A 24,217-nucleotide genomic window follows, 5' to 3' on the forward strand; every position below is an offset into this window, starting at 1 on the left:
GTATGTACTGTATATTTGTGATGTATATCAAGTGTATACAGTCTATGAATGGATTAGAAATGTGGAATATTATGATCTACTCAGTTTCAATCAACAACTAAATGTTCCCATTCTCTCATTATTGAAGTAGCTAATATTTATTGCAAACCAACAAGTTGATGTTTCATAAATTACATTGTGGAAAAAACACAGTTCATTTGGTTTTCAAATGCACTAAGAAACACGAAAAGGTCAAAGTAATGATTCACTGTGGGTCCTGCTGCAAAAACATTTCTTTAAACATTAGTTAAAAGAAACATAACAAAGGATATGCCCGTGAAAAGAAAGTTGTACTTCTTATTTTTACTTTACTCATTATTTCTTGCAAGGAAAGCTACCCATAACCCCCCCATCCCTACCAGACCCCTCTTGCACCTTTGAGGATACATTTATATTGTTATACTGAGAAAAAAAATGTGTTTGTACACTGCCTCAGTGGGTCATGAATATATTTTTGGAAAACTACCATCATGATGTTGTAGCATGAGAGATGCGATATACTGGCTGTAGTTGTAAATAACTGACAAAAAAGCCTCATATCAGTGACATATCACAGTGATGCTGAATTTTTGATCCTGACAATAGTTCTTGCTACAAAGTTGATATTAATTCTGTCATTCTACTGTAGTGTGTTATCTTTTATTTAGTAATAATTTACGAAAGGATGTTGTTGTACTGTATGTAGAGCACTCATTGTATAAGAGGTGCCCTAGTTGTGCATCAGGAAAGTGTTTGCTAGTAGATCACAAGTTTGAATCATAACCAAGAGAGCAAAATTGGCCATGCCATCTGGGTAGGAGGGATGCTCTCTCTCTCTCCTGTCATTCACAGAGACATTCGTCAATCATAGGCGACTGTGAGCTCATGTATGTGGAAGAGAGCAGATAGCGCTTTTTTACGAGTGTGTTTTGTTGCTGTAATGCAGCAGTCTGAAAAGGTGCGGCGGTGAGTGCTTTCATGTGTTTTAAAGCATTTTTGGAAGGAGTCTCCACTGCCAGTACTTCATAACAGTCAGAGATAAAGCTAAGTAAGTTTTGTAAGTTTTAATTTTGCCAGTGTCAGCCCTGCGATGACCTGGCGACTTGTCCAGGGTGTACCCCGCCTCTCGCCCATAGTCAGCTGGGATAGGCTCCAGCTTGCCTGCGACCCTGTAGAACAGGATAAGTGCTCATCTCATCTCATTATCTGTAGCCGCTTTATCCTGTTCTACAGGGTCGCAGGCAAGCTGGAGCCTATCCCAGCTGACTACGGGCAAAAGGCGGGGTACACCCTGGACAAGTCGCCAGGTCATCACAGGGCTGGCACATAGACACAGACAACCATTCACACTCACACCTACGGTCAATTTAGAGTCACCAGTTAACCTAACCTGCATGTCTTTGGACTGTGGGGGAAACCGGAGCACCCGGAGGAAACCCACGCGGACACGGGGAGAACATGCAAACTCCACACTGAAAGGCCCTCGCCGGCCCCGGGCCTCGAACCCAGGACCTTCTTGCTGTGAGGCGACACCGCTAACCACTACACCACCGTGCCGCCCAGGGTAAGTGCTGTTTTTCTTTAATTAATAAAAAAATTCCTCATTGACAAATTGTCATGGGATAAGTGGAATAAAATACTTTGGGACATACAACTACAAGAATATAATCATCTTCAAGGACATCAGATCTCAGAATCATTGATTATTTTCCTGTAACAGCATACTCCATCATGCTATTTCTTATTTTTGTGAGAATATATAAGCCTGGCTTAATTTTCTTTCAGCCCTTCTAGCAGGCGCCATATGAACTGGAAGTGAAATGACCCATAGCAGTTAAACGTCTTAGACTCTCATTTCATGATTGCTGGAGGTGTTTTAAAACCTTGGGATGTACACATCGACAAAAAGACATGGCAGCATGTGGTAGCAACCAAAAACCTAACGTAAAAGGCAACACTTTCATGTAAAATCTTCAAAAATCAGCCCAACCTGGAGGATTTTATTGTACTGGAATTTGCAGAAGATCAAAAAATAAAGATAAACATGAGCATTGCTGATCTGATACCACAAGTAAAACAAACCCACATATGCTACCCTTGAGTGCCACACCACATCCCTTAGTCTTAGATTTGTCTTTTCTTATTTGCAACGCACCAAATTCAGCTCATAAAAGTGTTGGAAGGTAGACTGCTCAACACTGATGTGCTGTGGTCCTTCAGGAATGAGGTGTGGCCAAAAAAAAATGGCTACTTCTGTGTACTTTTTTGACTATTGGTAGTGGTGCTGTGCTTGGTCCCACAAAAATCGAGAAAAATTTGGTTCAAGACCAGTGATGTTTCATAAGTAAGGGCAGATGGGATGCATGCGCTACCCCACTTAGCTTCCACAGAGTTATTAGTTTATGTCGTGGTCAAAAATGTGAACAGAAAGAAGCACTAATAGAGGCCCATTGGGACAGGAGTCACGCTGCCCCATGCTCAGTGGACGAGCAGCAGACAGAACTGCTAATGGGGCTGCCAAGCTGGACTAGATTAAAAATAACAAGATTTTATTTTATGGCAAATAATTGGAGTCAAATCTAATAAAGTGCAGACAGTGTGTCTATGATGTACAGAACCATTTCGATTGTAAGATATATTGCAAAGCTTGGGAGAGGTAAAAGTAGATTATGGAGAGGATAATGTCTGTATATTAAAAATGCACGTGCACCACGGTGACCTTGTTTCTTATGCAAAGACTGTGGAAAAAAAAAGAAGTGTCTCCTTTTTTCGATGCCCATGTGTTTTGGGCTAGTTTTTGGGGGGGGTTAGTTTGGGCAACTCAAACACAGTATTACAAAGATACAACTACAACAAAACTTTATATCGGTGTTCCTTATCTTTGAAAGAAAGTCAGGGTTTATGAATACCAGCTGTCCCAATATGAATCATGAATGCTTTGAAATTAGGTGGGGAAGATTACAATTGGGACTGAAAACCCAGAAAAAAATTTCACACACTATAGTGATCAGACCTTTGCACCTTTTTGATTCTGATAAATCGACAGGAAGTGACGGATGACTGGACAGCACGTGCAAATATGACATCAATATTTTTCAAAGCCAGGCATGGGCTGTAGATAAAATTCACACTGTAAATACTGAGCATATAAACATCCGGAGTTCACACACACACACACACGTGTAATCTTAGGTGAAGCCTTTAATATCATTATTTAGTTCTGTGTTCAGGGGAACAGAAGAGCCGAGCTGATCATTAGAAGCTGCTCGGGTGACGCTTCTTTCTGTCACTCTCCTGCTGGCACCCTGACATGGCGCGGCGGCACCTGAGTGATCGCTCCTGCTGTGTGAGACAGTAATAATGGTTATTATGGCTTGAATACTGTCTGCTTTGTCTCACACATAGCCACTTTGACTTAATGTGGAAACAGGACACAGCAGGTTGGAGTCAGAGACTCAGTCTATGAGTATTTTACAATTGTTTCAATTCATTATTCATTAAAAATGCTTCTGTTCTCTAAAGCCATGACATGTCTTAAAACTATGTACGGATTTAGCAAATTTCATAAATTGTCAGTGACTGTTGCATTCATGAATGTTGTTAGAAGTAATGTCTATGTCTGGCTCTATGCATTTTATGATTGAATAAATACAAACCTGATTGATTGATTGATTGATTGATATCTGCTTTATGTCCAAAGCAGCATGGATATGAGGGTACTTCAAAAAGTCCTTAGCCTCACCCGGAAACAGGGGGCATAACTCACATTTTAGGGTGTAATTGTGTACTATAAAGCCCTTTATCACTGTCCACAAAAACTCAACCGAAAGAAACAATCAAAGAAAAAGGAGAGGAAAGCTTCGAGCTAGTGTGCTATAGACCCCTTTCACATGACGTCACCGCGCCGCGAGATTTTGTTAGGCGCCATATTGGAAGACCAAGTACATGCACTCACAATATAAAACAAAGTACAAGCGAGAGTGAAGTGACACGATGGATGATAATTCGGGTTATGTGAGTACATTACCAGCTGCAGAAAGGGCACGGTATGTGGAGAAACTGGCTGTGATTAATGGGTTTGACCCACATGATAAGACTCAGAAAAAATTATGTGAATCCAAGCACACAGTTTAACGCAAAAGTTCGTTTATATCCCGACCTTGTCAGCTGTCAGATTTATGTTAATGGACCCGGTAAGCTGGTAAATAATATATTTTTTTTCTTTACCAAATTCTAACAGAAAACGAGAGCGCCCGAAAGGGAAAACCGAGCCAAGCCGCCTCACGGCTGTAATGCAAATTGCTTTCCTCCTCAGTATACAAGTGCGCTTCCATGGCAGGGAAAAAGAAACTACATTCTACCGCCTATGTAGTCCCCTATTTAAACAAATAGGAGTCATTCAGGATTCCGCCATGTTTTTGCTCCGTGCTTTTACTCGACCAAAGTTATACAGTATTATGAGCTTTAAATTGCATAAATAAAACCATTTGGTGAAACTTTGAAGAAGAGATTGTACTGGTTTAAAGTTTTTACCTAACGTTTTCATGTCGACTCCAATTAATACACTAGTAGAATCGATGACTAGTTTAGTAGGCCAAAACTTTTTTCAATTTTTGACTGTACCAGCCTGAAAAAACTTGCGACAGTCAAATGGAAAAAAAGCAAGCTGGTCATGTTGTACTGGACTAATCTATGACTGATGAGTATAGTAAGTGATACTAGTACTGATACAATAAAACAGACGACTGTAATCTGGTAGGCAGCACGATTTATATTATTTCTCTGTGTCAGATACATAAGGAGGACCGGACACCAATTCTGCCATCTGTTTGCTACCCAGACATTGTAAACTATTTGTTCTTTACACCCAGTGCCTACACTGCTGATGACTTGAAAGCCTACAAAGGGCTACAGGCTTACAATTATGTTGTTAGTGGCTTGGTTCGTGATATTACAGCTGTTATTAAGAATAACCTACACATAGTTATTATTATTAAATTGTAGAAGTCTGGGAGGCTTGCTCCTCATACAGTTATCAACTTGGGGCCAGTTTAGCATGTTTTAAATCTGAATTTCTTGCGTTTGCTTACCTCAAAGTGTCCGCAGATCATGCACAGACTTATCCATTATATCCACAGTTTTTTGCCAAGTCTCACACAGGTTTCTTTCAAGTCTACTGTTGGGCCAATAAATCATAAATAAAACAGCTCAGATTTGTTTGTTTAAGTCGTTTGCCACTCCACTTTATTCTCGTGGGTTCACATACCGCTGCCGTTATCACGAGTTTGTTGGTCTTCCAAAATGGCGCAGGGTCTGTTTACTTCCGGTTTCGGGTGATGTCAGTGAAAGGGGTCTATTGCTCCAGGACAATGCACCCATCCACACAACACAGGTGGCAGTGGCAGAAGCAGCCAAATGTGGCTTTGAACTGTTTCCCCATGCACCTTACTCACCCAACCTGGCACCGTCTGACTTCTATCTGTTCCCCAAACTGAAATCCCACTTGGGTGGTCACCATTTTCAGAATGATGATGAAGTCATTCATGCTGTTGAGGAGGATCTGGAGGCTAAAGATGTGACCTTCTTCCACAAAGGGATAGTGAAGCTTGAACATCAATGGACCAGGTGTATTGAAGTGTAGAAAAGTAATGCAGGAACAATTTTTTCTCCTGTGACATTTTCTGGGTGAAGCTGAGAACTTTTTGAAGTACCCTTGTAGCATTTCCACATCATACAGTAGCTTTCGTGTCCCTAATTCCATCCTGAGCTCAGGTGACTGAGTTTTACCTGTTCTTCATGTGTCTATGTGGGTTTCCTCTGGGTTTTCAAGGTTCCTTTCAAGGTTCCACCTCATAGCAATATTACAAAAAATGTCTGAGGGAACAGTTGGATCAAAACCAAGTTTGATGTGCTCATTGGATGCAGACAGGGAGACCAAGAGTCACCACGCCTCTTTAATTATTACTTTGATTATGTACTAAAAGTAGCTTCTCATGAGATTGATCAACCCTACCCAGGTGGATGGGGTGTTCCATTTGAAAACAATATCCTGCACTGGTGTACGAATACAGAGCAGAGAGGAAAGGGAAAACTGAGAAGAATAGAAATTATCAGATGGATACTCTATGTTGATGATGTAGTCCTCTTTTGCAAATCTATTCTTGAGGCTGAGAACCTACTTGCAATAATCAACAGTCAACAATACGTGTAATCAGTTTGGGTTAACGATATCATTCAAAAAACCCAAGACGCAGGTGTTGAACAATAATGAACTTACTAGACAAGATTCTCTTATCAATGCTGGAGATGAAGCAATCGAGAATGTTCAGCAATTTACATACCTCAGCCAAGTTATCAGTAACGATAAACCAGTGTGCTTCCCCAGTTATCGTATCGAACAAACAATGGCAAAGTTTACTGAATTCCACAGATACATAAATATGCAGATTCATCGGAAGCTAGTACAAAGTTTTGTGTGTTCAAGGTTAACGTACAGGACACAAGCATGGTATCTGACTGAGGAACAGAAGAGGAACCTTGCAGTATGTTGGACCCAGTGTTTGAGGAACATGGTGATTTGAGAGGCGGTTGGAAGCGAAATAATATACTGGAGGAAAATGAAGGTACTGATGCAGATTATAGCTACACGTACAACAACGAGCAAATCAGGAAGACTGTTGGTACTCAAACTGTGAGCAGCTTCATTGATACACAATACCTTAAAGTGCATATCCTGGACCAATTTCCTTTTTTTTCATATGAAAGTATGTCCCTTTACACACTCATCCAGAAGGGTAATTTTGCACAAGGCCATCTGTCTACAGCAGAAAAAAATAAAATAACAAAACGCGTCTGGAAAAATCCCAAGGGAGTCTGGAGCCAGATTCGTAACGTCACCTGCGGAAGCATCAGCAGGCTGCGCGAGCTTTGCATGGTTTCAGTGCACAGCCTGTGTAGACCAAGCGCTCCCATTTCTCTCTCATTGTCCGGTCTTTTGGGAAACGATGAGTACTAATCCCATCAAGATTGGTGTTGCTACACCCTCCTACGATACATCTGTTAACCATTTTAATAATTACGCAATAACGTTGAAGAAATATGCAGAAAACCACCAGGTCGTTTTCTCATAAACAAACCAGCGCTGACGTAGGATTCAGAGGGAGGCGTCCCGCACGCGACGTCATGAAAATCAGTGTTTCCCGGGAAACCCAAATGCCAAGTTTTTTCAGAGGCGGACCAATTCGCCTCAAATGGCTTGATTTCAACTGAATTTTTCTGGTATTGCGCAAGGTAAAAAAATTGCGCAAAATGTGACAGATATTTGACCAAAGTTTAACATCAATGCAATTATTATGTGCAATAATATAGGTCTTAAATTGTTTTTTACATACTTTTATATATATATATATATATATATATATATATATATATATATATATATATATATATATATATATATAAAACACACACAGAGTCTACCTGTAATGTGCAATTTTTTTTCCGAGCCTCTCAATAAGGCAATATTTCTATACTTTTTCATGGTAGATAATGCAAATAGCCCTCTGTATTTAATCTTTCCTTTGTCTAATTTTTATTTCAGTTTTTATTTGTTATCTGTATGACATTTTCTTGCTACTGTAACACATGAATTTCCCTGATGTGGGATCAGTAAAGTGAATCTAATCTAATCTAATCTAATCTATAAAATAGGAGAATTACATTGATCTTGCTCTTGAATTTACCCGTGATATGCACTTTAAATATACCGCTCATGTATGTAGAGCTGATTATACATCCACAGTGGTGCTTGGAATATCAGTTGAGCAAACAAAAGACTTACGCAATCAAGAAATGAGTTCACTGAGCTAGTACAGAAGCATACTATCTAGTCTGTATAATGACAAGAATCGTTGATGGAAGATTCTGCGATTCTTCAGGTACAGGTACTTCCGTCCAGAAACATGCCAGTGGATGAACTGGCGACTATGAATTGCCCCTAGGTGTGAAAGTGTCCATGCACTGTAATCTGTGATGGACTGGTGTCCCATCCAGAATATTTTTCCAGCTACTGGCCAGTGTTCCAAGAATAAAATTATTTATGTACAACATCTACTACCTCCATATACACTGGCCTGTGTAGTTACATTACATTACAGGCATTTAGCAGATACTATTATCCAGAGCAATATACAATGTACCCAGAGCAGCCTGGGGAGCAGTTGGGGGTTAGGTGCCTTGCTCAAGGGCACTTCAGCCATTCCTGCTGGTCCAGGGAATCAAACCGGTGACCTTTTGGTCCCAAAGCTGCTTCTCTAACCATTAAGCCTTGGCTTCCTAGTTCATGTCTGTTATATGGTATGTTTATGTATAATGCAGTTACTTCATACAGGTTATTTCTTGTTGAGTGTATGATCATTTACTGTCATTTCTCAATCACTTTGCACTGTTGAATTATTTATCGACTCTATCTATCTATCTATCTATCTATCTATCTATCTATCTATCTATCTATCTATCTATCTATCTGTGTCCTTACAAAATGAATGGATGCATAATTATAGTTTCTTAGTAGTTTCTCTGATAAAGGAATTTGGTCAAAATACCTACATCATTTTATACAGTATCAGCTAGCGATGACTTACCGATATATTAGAAATTATTTGAGGTCAAAATGACAGTTTTTCAAGGCTGCTGCTGCTGCTGCGTGTGTGTGTGTGTGTATGTGTGTGTGTGTGTATGTGTGCGTGTGTGTGTGAAAAGCTTGAAAGGATAAGAGAGTTCAGCTCCCCTGGCTCTGGCTCTGCTGTAAAGGCAGTTTAAAAAGAAAAAAATACAACTTAATAGGCATGCAAGAAGCGCCTGGTCCCTGCAGGATCCTGATACATTTAACTTTGAGCTTAACTTTGTCACAGGCGCTGACACTAAATCAGATTTGATCAGCAAGGCACATCTGGCTAGAGAAGAGCTTCTAATCCTGTAAAACTACATATCATTCTTCAGGAGATCTTCAACGCCCTTCTCAAGGTGCTGTGTGATGTGATGGTGCTGAGGGTGCTGGAGCATCCCCTACACTCAGGATGGTGGAACTGCAACTGGCAAATTGGATAATAATAATAATAATAATAATAATAATAATAATAATATGTGGCCATTTGAGCATGACAGATTTACTAAATTAATCTGAGTAGCCTTGAGAGAAAGAGAGAGACCCTTCGATTTTTTTTTCTCACAAGCATAATGAAATGAGCATGGTATAGCTAATTAACACTGGGGAAGATGATTTTCTTTTATTTTATTTTCTAGTCCATCTGCTCATCATGAGGTCAAATGGATTTTATGTCATAAATCAACACAACACAGCCCATAATACTGAAGAGCAGGTGGGTGAGTGTTTTTACATCTAAAATAAAATAAAATAAAATATAATTGTATATCCAAAGCTGTTTGTAAGGATGCAAGGACATGTTTTCATGTTAGTGGCACTAAGGGATTGATTTTTTAATATTGATTTTTATTATTATTATTATTATTATTATTGAAACCTTATATACTGATAAAATAGATTATTATGGCAAGAAAAAAAACAATTTAATTATTTCCAACTGATATTATTTTGTCATCCAAGGGCATTCATACAATATTTGAGACTGAAATCTAGTCATGAAAAAATATATTAAAAATGGAGGGAAAACAAAGTAAAAACAAGAAATAAAAATAAAAACACAATTTGTGATTAGTTGCATGAGCATATAGTAGGTTGAGGTTGAATGTTGAGCACATTTTGAATAAAAAAAGACTCCGTGGACTAAATGTGTATGAAATTAAGTTAGATAATGCCATTAAAAATAATTGTACCTAAAGTTACAAATACAACCAAATTCCAAAAAAGTTGGGACGCTGTGTAAACTGAAAATAAAAACAGAATGCGATAATTTGCAAATCATGGGAACCCTATATTTAATTGAAAATAGTACAAAGACAACATATCAAATGTTGAAACTGAGAAATTTTTATTGGTTTTTGAAAAATGTATGCTCATTTTGAATTTGGTGTCAGCGACAAGTTTCAAAAAAATTGGGACAGGGACATGTTTACCACTGTATTGCATCACCTCTAGTTTTAACAGCACTCTGTAAACGTTTGGGAACTGAGGAGACCGATTGCTGTAGTTTTGAAAGAAAAATGTTGTCCCATTCTTGCCTGATATACAATTTCAGCTGCTCAACAGTTTGGGGTCTCCTTTGTCGTATTTTGTGCTTCATAATGTGCCAAATGGAAGACAGGTCTGGACTGCAGGCAGGCCAGTTTAGCACCCAGACTCTTTTACTATAGAGACATGCAGTTTTAATGTGTGCAGAAAGTGGTTTGGCATTGTCTTGCTGAAAGAAGGAAGGCCTTCCCTGAAAAAGATTTTGTCTGGATGGCAGCATTTTGCTCTGAAACATGTTTATATCATTCAGCATTAATGATGCCTTCCCAGATGTACAAGCTACCCATGTCATGCGCACTAAAGCACCCTCATACCATCACAGATGCTGGCTTTTGAACTGTGCACTGATAACGAGCCGGATGGTCTCTCTCCTCTTTAGCCTGGAGGATGTGGGGTCCATGATTTTAAAAAGTTTTTCGACTTTTGATTCGTCAGACCTCGGCACAATTTTCCACTTCGCTTCAGTCCATCATAAAAGAGCTGTGGCCCAGAGAAGGTGGCGGTGTTTCTGGATATTGTTTATATCTGGTTTTAACGTGCATTTGTGGATGCAGTAATGAACTGTTTTCATAGACGATGGTTTTCTGAAGTGTTCCTGAGCCCATACAGTGATTTCCACTACAGACACGTGTCTGCTTTTAATGCCGTGTCGCCTGAGGGCCTGAAGATCACAGGCACCCAATGTCAGTTTTCAGCCTTGTCTCTTGCATTTCTCCAGATTCTCTGACTCTTTTAATGATATTATGTAGCACAGATGACATGATCCCTAAATTCTTTGCAATTTTACATTGAGGAAAGTTATTCTTAAATTGTTGCTCTGTTAGCCCACACAGTCTTTCACAGAGCGGTGAACCCCTCCCCATCTTTACTTCTGAGAGACTCAGCTTCTCTGGGATGCTCTTTTTATACCCAATCATGTTACTGACCTGTTACTAATTAACCAAATTACTTTAAAAAACAAACAAACCACCCAACCTACCATGGGTGGCATGGTGGTGTAGTGGTTAGCACGGTTGCCTCACAGCAAGAAGGTTCTGGGTTCGAGCCCAGCTGCCGGCAAAGGCCTTTCTGTGTGGAGTTTGCATGTTCTCCCTGTGTCTGCGCGGGTTTCCTCTGGGTGCTCTGGTTTCCCCCACAATCCTAAGACATGCAAGTTAGGTTAATATGGGACAGCCTTGGGCTGAGGTGACCTTGAGTGAGGCAGCTAACTCCCAACTGCTCCCTGGGTGCTGTAGCATAGCTGTCCACTGCTCTGGGTATGTGTGTGTGTGTTCATGGCTTCAGATGGGTTAAATGCAGAGAGGAATTTCACAAGTGTGTGATGAATAAAGTTCTTCTTCGAAGCATTACACAACTTTTTCAGCCTTTTGTTGCTCTAACCCGTCCCAACTTTTCTGAAACGTGTTGCTGACATCAAATTCAAAATGAGGATATATTTTTCAAACAAAACAAAACCCCAAATTCTCAGTTTTAACATTTGCTGTCTTTGTACTATTTTCAGTGAAATATCGAGTTTCCATGATTTGCAAATCTTCACATTCTGTTTTTATTTATGTTTTACAAGGGTGGTGTAGTGGTTATCACTGTCGCCTCATAGCAAGAAGGTCCTGGGTTCGAGCCCACTGGCAAGCGAGGGTTTTTCTGTGCGGAGTTTGCATGTTCTCCCCGTGTCTGCATTGGTTTGTTCCGGTTTCCCCCACAGTCCAAAGACATGCAGGTTAGGTTAACTGGTGACTCTAAATTGACCGTAGGTGTGACTGTGAGTGTGAATGGTTATCTGTGTCTATGTGTCAGCCCTGTGATGACCTGGCGACTTGTCCAGGGTGTACCCCGCCTTTCGCCTGTAGTCAGCTGGGATAGGCTCCAGCTTGCCTGCGACCCTGTAGAACAGGATAAAGCGGCTACAGATAATGAGATGTGATGAGATGTCGGGTGGCACGGTGGTGTAGCGGTTAGCGCTGTCGCCTCACAGCAAGAAGGTCCTGGGTTCGAGCCCCGTGGCCGGCGAGGGCCTTTCTGTGTGGAGTTTGCATGTTCTCCCCGTGTCCGCGTGGGTTTCCTCCGGGTGCTCCGGTTTCCCCCACAGTCCAAAGACATGCAGGTTAGGTTAACTGGTGACTCTAAATTGAGCGTAGGTGTGAATGTGAGTGTGAATGGTTGTCTGTGTCTATGTGTCGGCCCTGTGATGACCTGGCGACTTGTCCAGGGTGTACCCCGCCTTTCGCCCGTAGTCATCTGGGATAGGCTCCAGCTTGCCTGCGACCCTGTAGGACAGGATAAAGCGGCTACAGATAATGAGATGAGATGAGATGAGATGTCGGGCGGCACGGTGGTGTAGCGGTTAGCGCTGTCGCCTCACAGCAAGAAGGTCCGGGTTCGAGCCCCGTGGCCGGCGAGGGCCTTTCTGTGTGGAGTTTGCATGTTCTCCCCGTGTCCGCGTGGGTTTCCTCCGGGTGCTCCAGTTTCCCCCACAGTCCAAAGACATGCAGGTTAGGTTAACTGGTGACTCTAAATTGACCGTAGAATGTGAGTGTGAATGGTCGTCTGTGTCTATGTGTCAGCCCTGTGATGACCTGGCGACTGTGATAAAGCGGCTACAGATAATGAGATGAGATTATTATTATTGGATGGATTTGCCTGCCTCCCCATTAGGATTTTTTTAGTGGGCACGTGGGCCGGTTGCCATGACAGCCAGCGCGAGGAGCTTCAGCGTGAATTGGGGCGGGGCTTCATGCGTTGCCTGACTGACCGTCTCACATCGCCCATCTTTAAAACGGTCCCGTTAACCGGAGAGCTGCGTCCCGTCCCGGACTGACAGAACCTTATAACCGGGTCCTCTCAGGTGAGTAGCGCTTGTGTTTCTGGCGGAAACTCAGACGCTTCAGAAGCGGCTCCCAGGCGGCGGGGAGACGCTCAGTTTGGTTACTTTGTTCCAGAAGCGCGGCTTTGTGAGTTACAGTGTAACAGTGTAGCGCCGCCAGAGAGAGAGAGACACCCACACACAGAGAGAGAGAGAGAGAGAGATAGCCGCACGGCTAACGCTAACTCACTCTGGAACAGAACAGAGGGGATTAGATCACATACCCGTCTATTTTAGCTCTGTGCATCACTTTACTCGGTGTTTGAACCCATTTTCCTGGTTCCTATGCCTTCATGTTTACACACACACACACACACACACACACATTTTGTTGTTGTTGTTGTTGTGTCACAGCCCAGGACCTGTTGCTTCCTCGGTCCAAACAGCTGAAAAGCGGATTGAGCTGCCGGAATGGCGTTTAAAGCCCTGAGAGGAAATACTGCTAATGATATGAGGGTTTCATTCATGTTTCCAAACAGAAAACAATATTTACAGCCACCATGAACATGGAAACAGTGATATATAATACACTGCCAGGATCCACAACTCAGGAATAAGAATAATACACTACCGTTCAAAAGTTTGGGGTCACTTTGAAATGTCCTTATTTCTGAAAGAAAAGCACTGTTCTTCTCAATGAAGATCACTTTAAACTAATCAGAAATCCACTCTATCCATTGCTAATGTGGTAAATGACTATTCTAGCTGCAAATGTGTGGTTTTTGGTGCAATATCTCCATAGGTGTATAGAGGCCCATTTCCAGCAACTCTCACTCCAGTGTTCTAATGGTACAATGTGTTTGCTCATTGCCTCAGAAGGCTAATGGATGATTAGAAAACCCTTGTACAATCATGTTAGCACAGCTGAAAACAGTTGAGCTCTTTAGAGAAGCTATAAAACTGACCTTCCTTTGAGCAGATTGAGGCTACGTTTACATTAGACCGTATCTGTCTCGTTTTCTTCGCGGATGCACTGTCCGTTTACATTAAACCGCCTGGAAACGCCGGGAAACGGGAATCCGCCAGCGTCCACGTATTCAATCCAGATCGTGTCTGGTCCGGTGCTGTGTAAACATTGAGATACGCGAATACGCTGTGCTGAGCTCTAGCTGGCGTCGTCATTGGACAACGTCACTGTGACATCCACCTTCCTGATTCGCTGGCGTTGGTCATGTGACGCGACTGCTGAAAAACGGCGCGGACTTCCGCCTTGTATCACCTTTCATTAAAGAGTATAAAAGTATGAAAATACTGCAAATACTGATGCAAATACTGCCCATTGTGTAGTTATGATTGTCTTTAGGCTTGCCATCCTTCCACTTGCAAGTGGTAAGTGATCTGCGCTGGGATCACACACACAGCGGCTCAGTCCCGAATCACAGCTTGTGCACTTCACTCGCGCGCTCTGTGAGCTGCGCAGGGCCGGAGTGCGCACCCTCCAGAGGGCACTCGCTGTTCAGGGCGGAGTGATTTGGAGCGCAGGATGCCTGCAGAGCCGAGCGTATCCGTGTATTGGTGTTGCTGTGTGCACGCGAATCGTGTATTGGCGTTGCTGTGTGCACACTAATCATTTTAAAAACGTTAATCTGATGATCCACTGATACGGTCTAATGTAAACCCCACCTGAGTTTCTGGAGCATCACATTTGTGGGGTCGATTAAATGCTCAAAATGGCCAGAAAAATGTCTTGACTATATTTTCTATTCGTTTTACAACTTATGGTGGTAAATAAAAGTGTGACTTTTCATGGAAAACACAAAATTGTCTGGGTGACCCCAAACTTCTGAACGGTAGTGTACATCACACAACATTACAGGAGTTCGAAAGCAGGATAGGAACTTATACTATAGAACTCATTCAGATGAGCCAAACAGTTTTATAATGTCCTAAGTTAATGAACTACCTGCAGTGGTGCTTGAAAATTTGTGAACCGTTTAGAATTTTCTATATTTCTGCCTAAAACATCATCAGATTTGCGCACAAGTCCTAAAAGTAGATAAAGAGAACCCAGTTAAACAAATGAGACAAAAATATTATACTTGATCAATTATTTCTTGAGGAAAATGATCCAATATTGCACATCTGTGCATTAGCACTGTCGCCTCAGAGCAAGAAGGTCCTGGGTTCGAGCCCAGCGGCCGGCGAGGGCCTTTCCGTGTGGAGTTTGCATGTTCTCCCCATGTCTGCGTGGGTTTCCAATGGGTGCTCCAGTTTCCCACAGTCCAAAGACATGCAGGTTAGGCTAACTGGTGACTCTAAATTGACCGTAGGTGTGAATGTGAATGGTTGTCTGTGTCTATGTGTCAGCCCTGTGATGACCTGGCGACTTGTCCAGGGTGTACCTCGCTTTTCGCCCGTAGTCAGCTGGGATAGGCTCCAGCTTGTCTGCGACCCTGTGGGACAGGATAAGCAGCTACAGGTAATGGATGGATGGATGTGAGTGGTAAAAGTATGTGAACCTCTTGGATTAGCAGTTAATTTGAAGGTGAAATTAGAGTCAGGCGTTTTCAATCAATGGGATGACAATCAGGTGTGAGTGGGCACCCTGTTTTATTTAAAGAACAGGGATCTATTGAAGTCTGATCTTCACAACACATGTTTGTGGAAGTGTATCATGGCACGAACAAAGGAGATTTCTGAGGACCTCAGAAAAAGCGTTGTTGATGCTCATGAAGCTGGAAAAGGTTACAAAACCATCTCTAAAGAGTTTGGACTCCATCAATCCACAGTCAGACAGATTGTGTACAAATGGAGGAAATTCAAGACCATTGTTACCCTCCCCAGGAGTGGTCGACCAACAAAGATCACTCCAAGAGCAAGGCGTGTAATAGTCAGCGAGGTCACAAAGGACCCCAGGGTAACTTCTAAGCAACTGAAGGCCTCTCCAACATTGGTTAATGTTCATGAGTCCACCATCAGGACAACACTGAACAACAATGGTGTGCATGGCAGGGTTGCAAGGAGAAAGCCACTGCTCTCCAAAAAGAACATTGCTATTTGTCTGCAGTTTGCTAAAGATCATGTGGACAAGCCAGAAGCCTATTGGAAAAATGTTTTGTGGACAGATGAGAACAATATAGAACTTTTTGGTTTAAATGAGAAGCGTTATGTTTGGAGAAAGGAAACCACTGCATTCCAGCATAAGAACCTTATCCCATCTGTGAAACATGGTGGTGGTAGTATCATGGTTTGGGTCTGTTTTGCTGCATCTGGGCCAGGACGGCTTGCCATCATTGATGGAACAATGAACTCTGAATTATGCCAGTGAATTCTAAAGGAAAATGTCAGGACATCTGTCCATGAACTGAATCTCAAGAGAAGGTGGGTCATGCAGCAAGACAACGACCCTAAGCACACAAGTCGTTCTACCAAAGAATGGTTAAAGAAGAATAAAGTTAATGTTTTGGAATGGCCAAGTCAAAGTCCTGACCTTAATCCAATCGAAATGTTGTGGAAGGACCTGAAGCGAGCAGTTCATGTGAGGAAACCCACCAACATCCCAGAGTTGAAGCTGTTCTGTACGGAGGAATGGGCTAAAATTCCTCCAAGCCGGTGCGCAGGACTGATCAACAGTTACCGCAAACGTTTAGTTGCAGTTATTGCTGCACAAGGGGGTCACACCAGATACTGAAAGCAAAGGTTCACATACTTTTGCCACTCACAGATATGTAATATTGGATCATTTTCCTCAATAAATAAATGACCAAGTATAATATTTTTGTCTCATTTGTTTAACTGGGTTCTCTTTATCTACTTTTAGGACTTGATGGTGTTTTAGGTCATATTTATGCAAAATTCTAAAGGGTTCACAAATTTTCAAGCACCACTGTATCACACTATAACAGGTACATTATTAAATTTTCTATAGTAGTTTATAGCACTATAGTAGAACTCGAAGGGAACTCTGTAAAGTGCATACCTCTGTCAAGCCACATATTTGTATTTGCATCAGAATCTAATCAATTGTTCCTTGACCCATGGCCCACCTTAACTCCAGTTTTCATTAAAATCCATTCACTACTTTTTGAGTTATGTAGGGAGCGGAGGTGAAAACATAACCTCCTCCAACAAAGTTCTTCTTCCCATAGTCGGTATGGGCCGTAAGGGCACCACTGATGATGTTTTAACAGTCCATCATTGTTATATCGAGGATATTAAACTTGACAGAGCCCATCCCTCTCCACGCTTGATCAATGGACAATTTAGAGTAGCCAGTTAACTGAACTGCATGTCTTTGGACTGTGGGGGAAACCGGAGCACCCGGAGGAAACCCACACAGACACAGGGAGAACATGCAGACTCCACACAGAAAGGCCCTCGCTGGCCGTGAGATTCAAACCTGGAACCTTATTGCTGTGAGGCGACAGTGCTAACCGCTACACCACTGTGGTGGTGTTTACATTAGACCGTATCCGTCTCGTTTTCGTCGCGGATGCACTGTCCGTTTACATTAAAACGCCGGGAAACGACTCCACAGGCGGAACAACTTGAATCCGCCAGGGCCCACGTATTCAACCCAGTTCGTATCTGATCCGGTGCTGTGTAAACATTGAGATACGAGGAAACGCAGTGCTGAGCTCTAGCTGACGTCGTCATTGGACAACGTCACTGTGACATCCACCTTCCTGATTCGCTGGCGTTGTTCATGCCACGTTGGTCATGTGACGCGACTGCTGAAAAACGGTGCGGACTTCACTTCCTGCTATTGTTTCCGCCTTGTATCACCTTTTTGTTTTTCATTAAAGAGTATAAAAGTATGAATATAATGCTTTGCTTTGTCATTCTTAATGTTGTTCATGGTAAGATGCAAATACTGCCCATTGTGTAGTTATGATTGTCTTTAGGCTTGCCATCCTTCCACTTGCAAGTGGTGAGTGACTTGCGCATGCCCGATATGCACTGGGATCACACACACAGCGGCTCAGTCCCGAATCACTGCTCGTGCGCTTCACTCGCGCGCTCTGTGAGCTGTGCAGGGCCGGAGTGCGCACCCTCCAGAGGGCACTCGTTGTTCAGGGCGGAGTGATTTGGAGCGCAGCCGCTGAGGAGGAAGCGCTGAGCCGCACTGACACATTTCAACTTACCTGCCGTCTAATTAGTCATGTGATTAGCGTATCCGTGTATTGGCGTTGCTGTGTGCACGCGAATCGTGTATTGGCGTTGCTGTGTGCACGCGAATCGTTTTAAAAACGTTAATCTGATGATCCGCTGATATGGTCTAATGTAAACCCCACCTGTGCTGCCCCAAGACAGTTGGCAGAGATAAATATCATGTACTTACGAAAGCACAAGAATTTATACGATGTAACTCACTTAAAGTAACCAAACACTCCACTGCAAGTCTGATCACTAGAAGTAGGTTATATAGTATAGTGTGCTCCAATTGTACGTATTAAAAATATACAGTATAACTCATTCTAGAATAATACTGTAATAGTGTATAAACACTCACCAGCCACTGTAATAGGAACTTGTTCTTGAGTCTAAGATTCCTTCTCTTGGCTGCAGGAGTGGAACCCAACGTGCTCTTCTGCTGTTGCATGCTGAGATGCTTTTCTGCTCACCACGGTTGTAAAGAGTTGCTATGAGTTACTATATCCTTCCTGGCAGCTCAAACCAATCTGGCCATTTTCCTCTGACCTCTCTTATCAACAAGGCATTTGTTTCCACCCACAGAACCGTCGCTCCCTCAATGTTTTTTGGTTTCCGCACCATTCTGTGTAAACTCTAGAGACTGCTGTGTGTGAAAACCCCAGGAGACCAGCAGTTTCTGAAATACTCAAACCAGTCCATCTGGCTCAAACCAGCACCCATGCCACAGGGAAAGTCACACTTTGAGACCACAGTGTTTCCCATTCTGATGTTCGAAGTGAACATTAACTGAAGCTCTTGATTTGTATCTGCATGATTTGATGTATCGTGCTGCTGTCAAGGGATCGACTGATTAGAGAACTGCAGAAAACAGCAGGTGGACGGGTGTTCCTAATAAAGTGGTTAGTGAGTGTACAGTACTGTAGCAGGAATGTAGTTTTTATTTATTTATTTATATTCTTGACTAATATAGTAGTATAATATGCTATATCATAAACATTCCATGGAAGTCTGATTACTATAATTTACAGTATGTAGTATAATGTGCTACTCAACTTCAGTATAACAAGTGCATTATAGCACTTAGTACAGCATTATACAGCACTATAATATATGTACTATAGTGTGTGTGTGTGTGTGTGTGTGTGTGTGTGTGTGTGTGTATATATATATATATATATATATATATATATATATATATATATATATATATATATATATACAGTGATGGGAATAACGGCGTTAGAAATAAACGGCGTTACTAACGGCGTTACTTTTTTTAGTAACGAGTAATCTAACTAATTACTTTTTACATCGTTATAACGCCGTTCCCGTTACTTACAATAAAATACTATGCGTTACTTTATTAAAGCTGTTCTCATCTGGCACGCTGCTCGTTCAGCCTTTTTTTACTCTGCTTTCGTGTGGGGTGGGGAGACACGAGACAACAGCACAGTAAGCCAATCAGAGTAGATTTGGACAACATACGTAGGTAGGCCACGCCTACTGCACTACTGCGCGCTCTTTCAATCGGAAGACCCAGCGATGGCGAGCGGTCAGCCCAGCACTGCGCTTTCACATTGGAAATACAGCTATTACTTTTCATTACTTGAAATAAAAGGCAAGAGTGTTTACATGCAATGCACATTATGTCGAGGAACAAAGTGTTTGTCCTCGTCAGTGGCCAGTAATTAGTAACATAATTTTAATAACTACAAAAATATATTACATTTGATAGATGTCTTATCTCACATTGTCCCACAAAAATAGTAATATAGTGTAGATAACGTTACTAACTGGTTCTGTTAAGTGTCCATTTCAGTCATTAAACACATTTAACATTCACTTTTATTATGATTACACTAATTGAATTTGATTTTTTTTTGAGGGGGAACAAAATGTAACGGAATAATTACTTTCCCTGGTAATTAGTTACTTTCATGACAAAGTAACTCCGTTACTAACTCAGTTACTTTTTGGGAAAAGTAACTAGTAACTATAACTAATTACTTTTTGAAAGTAACGTGCCCAACACTATATATATATATATATATATATATATATATATATATATATATATATATAATATGTGTGTGTGTATATGTGTATATATGTATGTGTATATATATGTGTTATTTACCAGCTGGGAGGTCCGTATGGTGAAATACTGTGACCGAGGTCCTGAAAGTACTGAGCGAGGCCCTCTGGGCCGAGGTCAGTATTCAAGGCCGAGGTCACAGTATTTCCCCATACGGACTGAACTTAAGCTGGTAAATAATATATTTATTCTTTTTCTTTACCAAATTCTAACAGAAAACGAGAGCGCCCGAAAGGGAAAACCGAGCCGAGCCGCCATTTTGAATCCTCATTCACGGCTGTAATGCAAATGGCTTCCTCCTCGGTATACAAGTGCACTTCCATGGCAGGAAAAAAAAACAATGACATTTTGCCGCCTATGTAGTCCCCTATTTATACAAATAGGAGTCATTCAGGATTCAGCCATGTTTTTGCTCAGTCTTAGCAAATTACAGGTTTTTGGCTTTCTCCTGAAATGTTTTCTTTTATTTCTTCTTCCTCAGGGTAGTAAAACTCGCTTTCGCTGTGAACACTGTCGTTATCCTATGATACGGACCCGCTCGTCAGCCAATCAGAGCGCAGGATTTGGACTGCGAAAAAAATAATGTAACTTACTTTACGAAATAACTAACTTATAATAATCAAAAACTCAATGCAGTCCTGCTTACAATAATTTAGTTTTGCAGCTAGTATAGTAAGTTTCTTTTAAAAGTATACTGTATAACTTACTCCACTTGTGTCCACTACTACAAGAGTAATAAAGTATACTTATTAACATATCGTAGTTTAGTATCCTAGCCTATACAATTTCTAACTTTATAGTAATCAACCACTCAACAGCCAGACTGAGTACTATTAGTTATGTAATATGGTAATATACCAGGCTTGTAGTACTCGAGTCCGACTCGTGCCCTTTGAAGGACTCGTGACTCGACTTGGACTTGAGCACTGATGACTCGGACTTGGACTTGGACTCATGCATTAACTGCATTCAGACTTGTAAATTGGAGACGAGGACTCGGATTTTTTCTTTTTTTTGTAACACGACATCATAATTTGGTATAAGATATTTATATTAATTTTGTACTCGTTTCGTGCAAGAGTGTCACACCCGCGCGCCTTGGCGCATGCATCAGATAGACTCTCGGGCGTGCTCTGGATAGTCCGTGCACCGAGCGGACTCTCGCGCATGCACCGTAAATGACTCACACCTGCACAGGATTAAGGTGCAATCAGCGTGCCGATATAAAAACTGTGAAAACACACTTACTTTGCGAAGTATTGAGTTGCATTGCTGACACATTACCGAGCCTTATTTCCTTGTTTGATTTCCTGTTTCTCGTCTTTGATTCTGCCGAGACTATGATAGCCTGTTTGTGCCTCGATCGGCCTGTTGCCTGTTTCACTGTTTTACGATTTTGCCTGCCATTCTGGATTGTTTACCGTCTTCACTTGTATTAATAAACACACCTTCTGCACTTACATCCGTCTCCCAACCATCTCTGACAGAATACTTCACACTCCCTGGCAAAGAGAATGCACATTCACCTGTTCATATGTCATGTTCAGGAACAAACTTATGTTAATGGCGCTAAAACAGCCACCGTCAAATGGTGCAGTTGGAGGGGGGACTTGTGAATAAAGATTGCGAACTCATGGGGTTCCTGTCTTTCTTTCGCGACTCACCCCCAGACATCTGGGTGACACGGGGGGACTGATCTCGAGATGGTGAGGGCCAGAGGTGAAGAAAACCTTTCAGAGTCTTGGACTTGGACTCGACTCAGATCAGTAGTGGACTCGACTCAGACTCGACTCAATTTTTTTAATAACTTGGACTTGACTCGGACTTGATCACTGGGGACTCGAGACTGGACTCGGACTCGAGGTTTAGTGACTCGATTACAACGCTGGTAATATAATATAGTAAGTTACTCTACTCCAAATATACTAGTGATTCTCAAAATATTGGAATATTGTCACGCTCCCGGGCTCACCCAACACTCAGGACTCCACTTCCCACAATCCCCCTCACACACCAGTCACTACCACGTGCACTCCGTCAGCCAAACCAGAGACACTTCCTAGGAGTGGCTCCTCCAAGTTCTAATCACCATCACCTGTACCTTTTTGTTTCCATTTGTATTTACACCCCTTTGTTTGTTTTGTTCATCGCACACTATTGCCTCTACATTTCGTGAGCCTACTGAGCGTTATCATTCTGATTGTATTCCTGTGTATGACCCTTTTTGCCTTCCGTTTTTTTCCCGTTTTGCCTAGCCCTCGTGTTTGTTTGTTTGCTCATTTCTCTTGCTTCCCAGTTTCTCGATCCTTGCCTGTTTTCCGATTACGATTTGCCTAGCCCTTGTGTTTATATTGCCTGCGGTTTTCTGATTCCCAGTTCTTGCACTATTGCCCGTTTCCTGACCACGATTTGTCTAGCCCTCGTTACTGTTTTGGATCTCTCGGTATTGACCTGGCCTTGCTTTTGTGCATTGTCTTTTTCCATTGTGCTCATTAAAACCTTGTTCATTCATAATCCGCGAGCGTCTGGTTTGTTACAGCCGCGTTACAAACATCACGAAAAAGTTCATTTTCTTTTTCATAATTTAATTCAAAAAAGTAAACTTTCATATATTCTACATTCATTACATGTAAAGTGAAATATTTCAAGGCTTTTTTTGTTTTAATTTCGATGATTATGGCCTATGTAGCGGTCTGGCTCGAGACCATCACAAAAAGAGGAGAGCACGTAATTAAGTTTCAGAAACTCAAGAATTTATTCACACATTACATTATCTCTAGCCGCTTTATCCTTCTACAGGGTCGCAGGCAAGCTGGAGCCTATCCCAGCTGACTACGGGCGAGAGGCGGGGTACACCCTGGACAAGTCGCCAGGTCATCACAGGGCTGACACATAGACACAGACAACCATTCACACTCACACCTACGCTCAATTTAGAGTCACCAGTTAACCTAACCTGCATGTCTTTGGACTGTGGGGGAAACCGGAGCACCCGGAGGAAACCCACGCGGACACGGGGAGAACATGCAAACTCCACACAGAAAGGCCCTCGCCGGCCCCGGGGCTCGAACCCAGGACCTTCTTGCTGTGAGGCGACAGCGCTAACCACTACACCACCGTGCCGCCGAATTTATTCAATAAACGGATCAAAAATAAGATGTAAAGCATAACTCAAACAAACAAACAATGTCAGTAAAAACAGTCAGCAATCAGTAGTATATGCAAAGAGTGGATGCATGAAAGTATGATGTTGAGGCATGAAAAATAAAAGCAACACAAACCAAAACCAAAAAGGCCAAAACAAAAGGGCAAACGCCTGCCACCCATCTGTCCCCTCCAGCCGAGTAGACCTAAAAGAGGAGAATATAAAGAAAGCAAAGACAGGTGAACACAATCCCAGGTAACTACCCATTTAAAGGGCCAGTACCCAAACAAGCTGACAGCCCTGAGGCTGCCACACTTAGGCTACGTTTACATTAGACCGTATCTGTCTCGTTTTCTTCGCGGATGCACTGTCCGTTTACATTAAACCACCTGGAAACGCCGGGAAACGGGAATCTGCCAGGGTCCACGTATTCAATCCAGATCATGTCAGCTCCGGTGCTGTGTAAACATTGAGATACGCGGATACGCTGTGCTGAGCTCTAGCTGGCGTCGTCATTGGACAACGTCACTATGACATCCACCTTCCTGATTCGCTGGCGTTGGTCATGTGACGCGACTGCTGAAAAACGGCGCGGACTTCCGCCTTGTATCGCCTTTCATTAAAGAGTATAAAAGTATGAAAATACTGCAAATACTGATGCAAATACTGCCCATTGTGTAGTTATGATTGTCTTTAGGCTTGCCATCCTTCCACTTGCAAGTGGTAAGTGATATGCGCTGGGATCACACACACAGCGGCTCAGTCCCGAAAACACTGCTAGTGTGCTTCACTTGC

The 24,217-nt window shown here is 42.2% G+C and overlaps 1 protein-coding gene across 7 annotated transcripts in view; it reads left to right on the forward strand.

Moving 5' to 3' along the window:
- The first annotated feature begins 13,013 nt into the window (after window positions 1-13,013).
- The window catches only part of LOC132883413 (multiple PDZ domain protein), a 135,816-nt gene continuing 124,612 nt past the window's right edge, over window positions 13,014-24,217 (forward strand). For all 7 annotated transcript variants that reach the window (XM_060917031.1, XM_060917032.1, XM_060917035.1 and 4 more), the window contains exon 1: window positions 13,014-13,070. The gene's annotated coding sequence lies outside the window, so the exon portion shown is untranslated. The remainder of the gene's footprint in view (window positions 13,071-24,217) is intronic.

Source organism: Neoarius graeffei, chromosome 3 (assembly GCF_027579695.1).
Source record: "Neoarius graeffei isolate fNeoGra1 chromosome 3, fNeoGra1.pri, whole genome shotgun sequence".
Taxonomy (NCBI): Eukaryota; Metazoa; Chordata; class Actinopteri; order Siluriformes; family Ariidae; genus Neoarius; species Neoarius graeffei.